This window comes from Betta splendens, chromosome 13 (genome assembly GCF_900634795.4).
Source record: "Betta splendens chromosome 13, fBetSpl5.4, whole genome shotgun sequence".
Taxonomy (NCBI): domain Eukaryota; kingdom Metazoa; phylum Chordata; class Actinopteri; order Anabantiformes; family Osphronemidae; genus Betta; species Betta splendens.
In genome coordinates this window covers 15799105-15808642 of record NC_040893.2, presented here as the reverse complement: position 1 = coordinate 15808642, position 9538 = coordinate 15799105, and the positions used below count along the sequence as shown (strand labels likewise).

The following is a 9538-nucleotide window of genomic DNA, read 5'->3' as shown; positions in this document are numbered from 1 at the left end:
CCACAATCCTCCTCCTCGCCCTCCACCTTCCTCCGTCCGGAATTACAGCACAGGGCAATTAAAGCCAGGCTGCCATCGACTCGCTTCGTCCTAATTTTTAAGTTGCCGTAATTAAAAGTGTTACGACAGCGACAGCCGCGGGGGGGGGGGGGGGGGGGGGGGGGCGAGGACGGGTAGGTGTCGGGTGACGAGCTGCAGGAATGATTGATTGATAAATGGGGCGAAAGGGTGGGGGCGGAGAGCGCTGGCGTGACAAAAAACGCAGAGGAAGGGCAAAAGCCAGAGCCTTGAGCTTGATTGGAAAGAAAAATGTGGAGGAGGAATGGAAACAGGGCAGCGGGGGGGGGAAAGGAAAGAGAGGAGGTGGGTGTGTAACATGTCAACAGGGTCCCCGGGGAATCACTAACGAGATGACCAGGGTGAACTAATTGTGTCTGTTGTGTTCTCTTGTCCAATCAATCAATTACGGCAGATAGTGTAGCGAAGGGCAACAGGAGGGTGTGTGTCTGTGACGGCTGGTCTCTGCAGGAGCAGCGATTCATAACAATGGAGCGCGTGCGGCTGAAGAGAACCCGCGGACACTTGTAGCGCAGCTCTGTCGTCTGAGCTTTTTTTTTTTTTTTTTAAAATAAATAGCTGCAGAATCCTCTTAACGCGTCAACTTGCAAACCAGGGAGTTACAGCTGATGATGGAAGTGACCTGGACACGATCCATCAGTGAAGTCAGAGCACAGCTGCTCCCAGATCAGATCAGTCGGACGAGGCCGCTCGCCAGTCAGAGGGGATGATGTAAAGCGGAGGCCACTTATAAAGTATAAGCTCCAGGCGTGTGCGACTGTGCGTCTGCTTGCACATCCTTCTAGGCCTGAGGCTGCAGGGAGATTGACTCACCCTGATGGAGACAGACGGCAGAATGCTGATAGAAATCACAGGGGAGGAGTTAACAGTTACAGTCTCTGGTGTATTATTCTGCCTTTGGCCTCTCTCCAGCCGTCCTCTGTTTTCCTTCCATCCTCCCTCCTGAGTCACTATTCATTTTTTTTTATTATCAGGCTCAATAAAAGAGCGTGAAATTAAAACATAATTGGGTTTTAATTTGTCTGTGGAGTCCTACAGCCATCCGCTGTCTACTCACCACTCCATTAAGGGCCAGATATAGGGACGAGGTAAAAGTGCTGGCGGAAAAACAAATTCCCTCTCTCCGGGAAAACACGTGTAAGCAAATACTGTCGCCGCACGCGTGCGCGGCGAGCGCGCGTGTGTGTTTATTTACACGTCTCTGTTTCCGCCTGTGTCGCCGGTTGTTTGCACGGAAGAATACACAGCGGTCCGGGCCGCGAGACCAAGTGTGCTCGCAGCCCATAAACAAGTGCTCAAGTGGGAGAGCTGCTGCCTTTAAGTAGCCCCTGATCACGTCTGCTGCGAGCGCGTGGGCGTGAGCGGGTGTCGTCTGCGCGGAGCTTCTGAGGAGCCCAGTGGGACGAGCGGAGAGACCGCTGGGCTGCTCCCGCCTACGCCGCAGTCACACATCTGCAGCTACGAAGGAGAAGAAAGTCGCTGCAGGTGGCATTAAAGTGTGTTTACATGTTCTATAATGGGCTCGGTAATTAATTCTGTCTGTTAGACCTTATCGTCATCCTAGACCTCAAAATGCTTTACCTTGAATCAGCATGTCCGTATTAACTGCTGGATGCATCACCGGATTTTATTACACGGCCCGAAACGCCTCAGTGGGATTAAAGGAACAGCGCTGGGTTGGTCTGAATAGTCGCTTCCAGACAGGATGTGATTTTTGTGTTAATGGTTAGTCTTCTATTCACGCCGAGGTTTGTTAGAATGTTCCAGGGTTCTGTGTCTGGACCACAAGAAGCCACATAAACGATGTAATGACTTTAAGGCGAGCTATTTCTGGATCTACAGCAGTTCAACTGAACTGAACTGAACAAATTTCACACTAGTTCGAAGCAAGACCTTAGCTTTGTTCTGTGAGCCCACATGTACGAGCTCAAATACAAAAGATGAGGGGCGAGTGAAATTAAACCATCAATGTTTCTTCATAACTAGTGAAAAGAAAAAAAGGAACATGTTTATAATGTTCTCAATTACTGTAATGACTCATACTGCAGATAAAAAGCAGGCGTTTGCAGCAGGTACTGTGAATTCAACAAAAGAATTATCCTTCATTAACGAGACTAAATTCATTCACGAAACTGCTTCTGCTTGACACCGCACACGGCGCCTACGTGTCCGTTTTTCAATTAAAGCCTCAATTTGAAGTCTAGCAGGCACACAAACGCATCCCTTGCCCTCCGCGTCATAAATCACGGCTCCAACATGTTGTTCTCGCCTCCGACGCGTGCGGCACAGAGAGAACTGAGGGAACACAGAGTGAAGCTGGTCAAACAACAAACAGTAACAACCAGATAATGCATTTGTAAAAACCCCAAAGACTCTTTATCTTCAAAAAACAGATTTGCCACAATCTCTCCTTCCAAAAATGTGGCTGGAAAAAATGACTTTCATTGGTTTTGCAGAAGCCCGACCGGCTGTGGACGTCGCAGTGTCCATGGCAACCTACCTGGCTTCCGCTGCCACGTTGGGCTGAACGCGTTCCTTCCTGCCAGTGGCTTGTTGGTAGTCAGTCGATAACAGCGCGGTGTAATGAAGCGACTGTGCGATACAGGACCAGGGGCCACGCCACTCCACAGATAGGAGCAGGAAGAGAAACGCTGACTGTGCTCAACTGAGATACAAACACGAGAGCGGGAGGAGCCCCAGAGCGCGGCCGGCGGAGCGCCACAACAAAGTGCAGAGAATTATCCCGACCGCCTTTGTTCAGTATTACTTTGATTTATTTAAAGAACTTATGGCACAAAAAGAAGCTGCGGAGCGACTGAACGAAGTCAGCGTCTGATTCATGGAGGTGGCTCCAGGCAGGAACAGGTTACAGCTTCCTCCGGCCTCTTCTACCAAACATGTCGCCTCAACATATTATGTTTGCTGCAGGTGCGTAAAAGAAAAGTCACATTGTCAATAAAGTTTTGTAGACGCATTCAAAAGCCTGTTGCCATTTTACAGTTACATTAATTAACCTCCCTTTAACTGAAACTGAACAGTTTCTTTTTCAGTTTAAGGAAAAGGTCACTTGTGATTTCTTGACTTGACAAACACTGAGTCAGATGATTGATTCCATCCTCCAAGATGTGAAATTAAACTGCTGTGAGCAGGAAGAATAATTAGACCAACCAATGAGTAAAAAGTTTACACCTTAATGCAATAAAAAACGTAAAGGTGAAAACGTTTGCTGGTTTATGAGACGCTCCAACATGAGCAGCAATAAAACAACTTTCAAAGAACTTCAATCGTTTTACTATCAGGCTCTGCCAGTTTATTTTACTGGCGCTTGGACCCGTCCCAGTTCTCCACTGGCCGACTACCAGCTACACAATTTACATACATGGACACACACAACAGGCTCACGCTGACAGTGTGCGTTCCTCATCCTCGTGTTTGTGTCGCACAAACAGCCGCTCCCTCAGCGCATTCCTCCACACGTCCCGATCGCCTCCGGGGAGGATTTCCTGCATGTAATAGCCTCGCTCCGTATCACAATGCTGCACTGCACTCACGGCTCCTCTCAAGTAAAACATGCAGGCAAAAGTAAAAACAAGCGTTCCTCTCTTATCTGCTTAATCGACACCTCCTCCCTCAGCTTCCTCAGCGCCTTCTCTCCCTACGACCCCCCCCCCATCGCTGATCTGCCCCCCCTTTAACAATACTTCACCCATCCTCCACTGCTGATCCAATCTCCACTTCTGCACCCCTCTCTTCCGTCCTCGGGCGTGCGAGGATTCAGTTTAGAGCTCTAACCTCCTCACACCCTCCTCCCTCCACCTCCACTCAATCTATCCTTTCCGAAAAACAAAAATACCAGTTTCCTATTACATCAGTCTGATGAAGCAGCAGCTGAGGCGAGATTACATTACTGCTGAGAACAATACTTTTGTGTGTGTGTGTGTGTGTGTTCTAGTCAATCAATCCAGAAAATTTTATTTGCTTTTGTTCCCTTAGGGCGGGTTTACGCACATGCATGTGTGTCTGTGGTGCATTTGTAGACGTGCGGTTTCACTTTATGCGTTTGATGATGTGAATCTGGAGGAAACACTGCTTTCTGGTATGGGTTTGTCTACTTTCCAAAGACACAGAAGGCGAAGTAAAAAGTCTAATCTCATGCTGAGGATGCTGAAAGAAGAGAGACTTGGGTGCATTGTGTGTGTGTGTGTGTGTGTGTGTGTGTGTGTGTGTGTGTGTGTGTGTGTGTGTGTGTGTGTGTGTGTGTGTGTGTGTGTGTGTGTGCGCGCGCCTGTAAATCAGATTGATTGCAGCTATAATTAAATTGTATGTGCTCCCAGAGATCACGTCTCCCCCTCCTCCCCCCTCTGCCCCTCACCCCCTCCAACGGCGAGCAGGAGACGGTTATGTTGCTTCTGTGTCTCACACTGAATCACCCGAGCGGCCGCGCAGCAGCTACGCTAGTCTGTATGTAGTCATTTTACCCTCAAACTGTATTTCCAAGTCTAAAATGCTTTATATCGAACTAAGAAAAGGAAACCTTGATGTGCTGCACAGACCCAGTGGAGGTCAAGAGTTTCTGAATGTGTCAAAGAGGAAAACAGAGTGAGGGGAAATCCTGCAGTTTAAGGTCATGTGTTTCTGTCACGTCTGCACATCTGGTCAATTACAGAGTGAGGCCTAAATATCGGTTCTGGGGATATTCAATAGTTTGACACAGACCCCGTTTAATCCATCACTGGAAACCATTTCCCAGTAAACGGACAGCGGATGTCGTGTGTTGTGCAGATGGTGAAAGCCCACGGGGCAGATTTGTAATATTGGACTGTATAAACTCAGTTAGGTTTTAATGAAGCCGTCTGACCGTCCACCAGTCTGTAAAACCCGCCCCACATAAGGACCTTTTAGGAGAAGACCCCCCTCCACTCACCCCTGGAGAAGGAAACAGACTCACTTTGACTAAGATGAACCTGGAAAATGCAGCATAAGTTGATGTACTGTAAACAGACTGATGATTTGTTTCATCAACTTCAATGATGAAGTTGGACATCGACACACAAACACACAAACACATTCCTTCCTCCTTTCATACAGAGTTCTTTTGAATACATCTGTGGCACCACCCTCATCCTCTCACCCTCATCCTCTCATCTAACCTCATCCTCACAGAGTGACACGTAAGACATCTGAGCAGATGAGCTCCACCCAGAGCTCCACTGTAATTTCTGTGTTGGAACGGCTCCGTCATCGGCTTGCGCCTGGAGTTAGCATTTGTGAGAGTGACACAGCGATGTGAATTTTATTATTCTCTGTAATGAGCTGACAGTTATTGCATATCCGCGCCTTAATTCTGTTGGATTGGAATTAGAGCCACCTTCAAGGCTCGCACTCAGCCCCCCACCTGTCAGCGTGACAGAGTGTGGGACGGGAGCTGAACGTCGTTTGTTTACTGTAAGTGCACGGATGAACACTCCTGATGTAAATGTGCACCAACAATTTCAAATCGCCGACTTCTCGGGCCTCACAGACGAGCGGCGGTTGGAACAGCAGAGGCGACGGAGGAGCGGCGGGTTAACGTTCAGCGGCCTCAGCGTTGACCTCTGACCCTCCGGCGCCGATGCGATTCACCTGGATCCTGGCGTTTAATTACCCGGTTCCACCTGCATTGCTTAACATTTAGAGGTGAACGCCGCGGCATCAGACAAATGTGGAAATTCTGAACTTTTACCTCGTGTGCATCGTTTGATTCCGAACCCAAATGTCAGCAAACAAATTAGCGTGGCTGCGGACCTGCGGAGGGGACGGTACAGTGTCCAGGCAGCACAACACAACAAACACGAGCCCAAAGAAGCAGAGATCTGCACTAACGAGGCGGTCACTAACTAATTACCTGCTTCTGCTCCAGGACAGGTTAGCTGTGCTTCATCAGCCACAGTATGTTTATAAATGTAGCAATGACAATATTATAGTGAGAGGAGGTTTAAATACACAATATGGGGCTCATGATGCAGGTAAATAAAGAGTTGTGCTCAGTTGTCGTTTCTTTCTTTACACAGCTCATTCTGGATGTTGTAATTAGTTCTCCACCAGTGAGGAGCCAGCGCCAAACGCTTAAAGCTCTACATACTCACATTGCTTGTTTCAGTTGAGTCCTATCAAACAAGGCCTTCCTGCTGTGCCTCATCAGCGTCTGTGGCTTCACACACAGTGCAGTAGGTGGGACTGTGAAGCACCCAACCTGTTAGAGCTGATCATCAGGATGTCTCACTCAGTCTTAATTAATCCCTAAATGCCAATAATTAATAACTCTGCCCCCCGTGATGCTTTAATGGTGTGATGAGCCCAAGAAAATGCAAGTAAATGTTGAAAGTTTAATCTAAAAGTGGGAAATAGGATGTTTTGCAGCTGAAGAGGACTGTTTATGGGTGGAGGGGGAAACTGTGTCCAGCGCTGAGCTGCTGCATGTGAGCGGATCCAGATATGACACAATGTGAGCCAGCACAGCCAGGGAAGAGAGAAACGCCACAGGCTACACACACACACACACACACACACACACACACACACACACACACACACACACACACACACACACACACACACACACACACACACACACACACACACAGCATGTGTAACATCTCAGTGTCCACCTGTCGACAGTCACACAGGTACAAACGCCACTGGCAAAAAGTCCAAACAAGATTAGTCTCCCTGTTGACGACACCTGTCAATACAGCCTCTGCCTGAAGGATGCAGATGATGTTGGTGATTTATTGCTCACGTATCCACAGACATACACACGAACACAAATCATCATTTGATCTGTTTTCGCCACTTGGTGGAGTTTGCTCATGTTTCCATTCAGCCCTCATCAGTCTCTGACTTGCTTCACTTTGACATTTGATTACAGCAGTTTATGAGACTGAAGACGTTTCTTCATTGTAATGAACCAGCTGAACTTTTCAGGCAGGAACATGTGACTGTAAAAAATCATCAATTCTACCTTTGATCTTGGGGCTAGAGAACGTCGCTAACGTACACTAGCAGAACTAATCACGGGAAACGTGAACAGGTCAAACTTGTGTTGGTTTTAACGTTTTTCTCATTCTAGGAACAAACGCTGGTCATGAGCTTTAGGAACAGTCACATCACTTCACTTGTGCCCATTTTTTCTACACTCATAATTTATTTTCCTCCTATCAACCCACACAAAAAACTAATACTGGCAAAGTAAATGCATGTTTTTTATTACATGTCTGTAATTGCATAAAAATAATTGAAGGTGGCCGAATGTGTTTCAAAATTACTGAATGTATTTTATTCTAAGTGTGCTTCTGCTTCACTTACACACCAACTTGTCCAGTTCAGCCAATGAAAGGATGTTTTTTACTTGTAAAGTGAAGTCGAGTATGTTGCCGTTGACATTTGTTTAGTTTAGTTTTAGCTTGGTTTTAATTGTCTATTTATTTTTGTGTTATTTCTTGCATAGAAAATCACAAAAACATATGAAACCTGTTGATTTGTCATTAAACATATAGTTTAGTGTAAAGGATATGTTTTGAACCTTTTGCATGTTTTCTTTCATCATGTTTGCACTGTCTGTATCTTTTACAAAAATAAAAATAATTGTAAAAAGAGCAATTTCTACAAATATTCAGATGTGTGAACAAAGTCTCATTATACATCATATTTCCTCCATGACTTCAGTTTCCTTGTTTTCTTCCATCTCACTATTGTTTGATGCCTCTGGGGAAGATCAAGCTGTTGTCTCCTGGGTTGGCAGAGTGTGTGTGTGTGTGTGTGTGTGTGTGTGTGTGTGTGTGTGTGTGTGTGTGTGTGTGTGTGTGTGTGTGTGTGTGTGTGTGTGTGTGTGTGTGTGTGTGTGTGTGTAAGCTCCTGGCAGCAGAGCCACGCTGGGACTGCCCTCTGCTGCAGACTCTAAACATTCAGCTGCCTTCCTCTCAGTCCCTCTGTTATTACCACGGACCAGTGCACCCACTGACTGACTTAACAGCTGCCTAGGGTATACAGATGTTGGTGTGTGTGTGTGTGTGTGTGTGTGTGTGTGTGTGTGTGTGTGTGTGTGTGTGTGTGTGTGTGTGTGTGTGTGTGTGTGTGTGTGAGAGAGAGAGCGAGTCAACCGCTGCTGGTTTTCATTTGAAGGTAAATGAATGATGCATGGATGTGAGCAGGAGAGAAATGATGGGGTCAGGAATGGTGGAGGTTGTGCATTCAGCCCGATGCGCCCTTAGGTTTGTGTCACTGGCAACTGTTCATCTCCTCCAGAGACTGCATCTACTTCTAAAAGCCAGAAGTTGTGTTTCTAAAACCATAAATATCATCAGTGCTTGAACTTTCCTGATTTATTCTGGATGAGTCACAACTGCACCGCTCACACTCGTCTCGCCAACAAACTGAGAATAAACAGAGTTAGAGGAAAATAGTCTTTGTTCTCAATGATGATAAAATTATGTGAAAACATCAAATTGCAAATTGCACGTATGATTCAGCTCCAGTTGAAATACAGAACTCAAGTGGTAGAAGAAGTTCTCATATCCATGAATTATGTAAAACCCTGATATTAAAAGCAAAAGCCATACATTAAAAATCCTGCTTATTAAACCCTGAGCCAGCAGCAGCTGATCTGGTGACACCAGGGGTTTCTAATGAGAACAGTAAATGTGGTTTAATAATACATGAATTCATTGAAAAACACAACAAAATGCACAATTTCACGTGAAGGCTGTGGTTTCAGAATAACATTCAGAAAACACTTAACTGAAGTTTCATATGAAGAAAGCAGGTGTTGGAGTAAAGCAGTAGGGGGTCAGTCAGGTTTCCTGAATCAGGTTATAGGTTATAATAACAAATTATAAGGTAAAGCTGAGTGGATGTGAGCTGTAGTGAGGGCAGCTTCTCCCGATCAGCTGATGAGACTGATCTTAAAAGCAAAAGGTGGAATCAGTGTTTTTGGGACTTTTCTGCTCCTCACTTTCTAAATCACCCAAATCTGTTTTTCTTTCTCCAGCTCTGTGAACACAACAACATGGCACGTTGTTCGTTTGCCAAGATGCTTTCGTTCGATGCATAAAAACTGTACCGAATAGTTTAGCCCTTACAAAAATCTCTACTGCGCACTCAGACAAAATTAGAGCCATCTTTTAAAAGGACATGGAGGCAAAACGTCTGGGCAAATACGTGCTATGAGCTGTTGTCTCGGGCGCCATGATAGCGCTGCAGCAAAACACATTTTCAAGTTTCAGGTCTTTATTGTTCCTGAGGGAAAACTGACCCACAGCAGACACAAAATATGCAATACAATAGAATTCAATAATAAAAAGAAGAGATAAAGCAAATAAAACACATGATGCAGAGGATTAGGTTACCAGGATATACAGGGCGCTATGCGACATTATTCAGCAGACAGAATGTGCTTCCCAGGCAGATGCAGGTAATAAATATA

The 9538-nt window shown here is 45.9% G+C and overlaps 1 long non-coding RNA gene across 1 annotated transcript; it reads right to left on the bottom strand.

Moving 5' to 3' along the window:
* Window positions 1–225: 225 nt before the first annotated feature.
* Window positions 226–3711, bottom strand: LOC129605008 (uncharacterized). Its single transcript, XR_008696468.1, has 3 exons — window positions 3481–3711; window positions 2579–3000; window positions 226–2373 (listed from the first exon to the last, which is right to left on the bottom strand). It is a non-coding gene; the product is annotated as an uncharacterized LOC129605008 (long non-coding RNA).
* Window positions 3712–9538: the final 5827 nt, after the last annotated feature.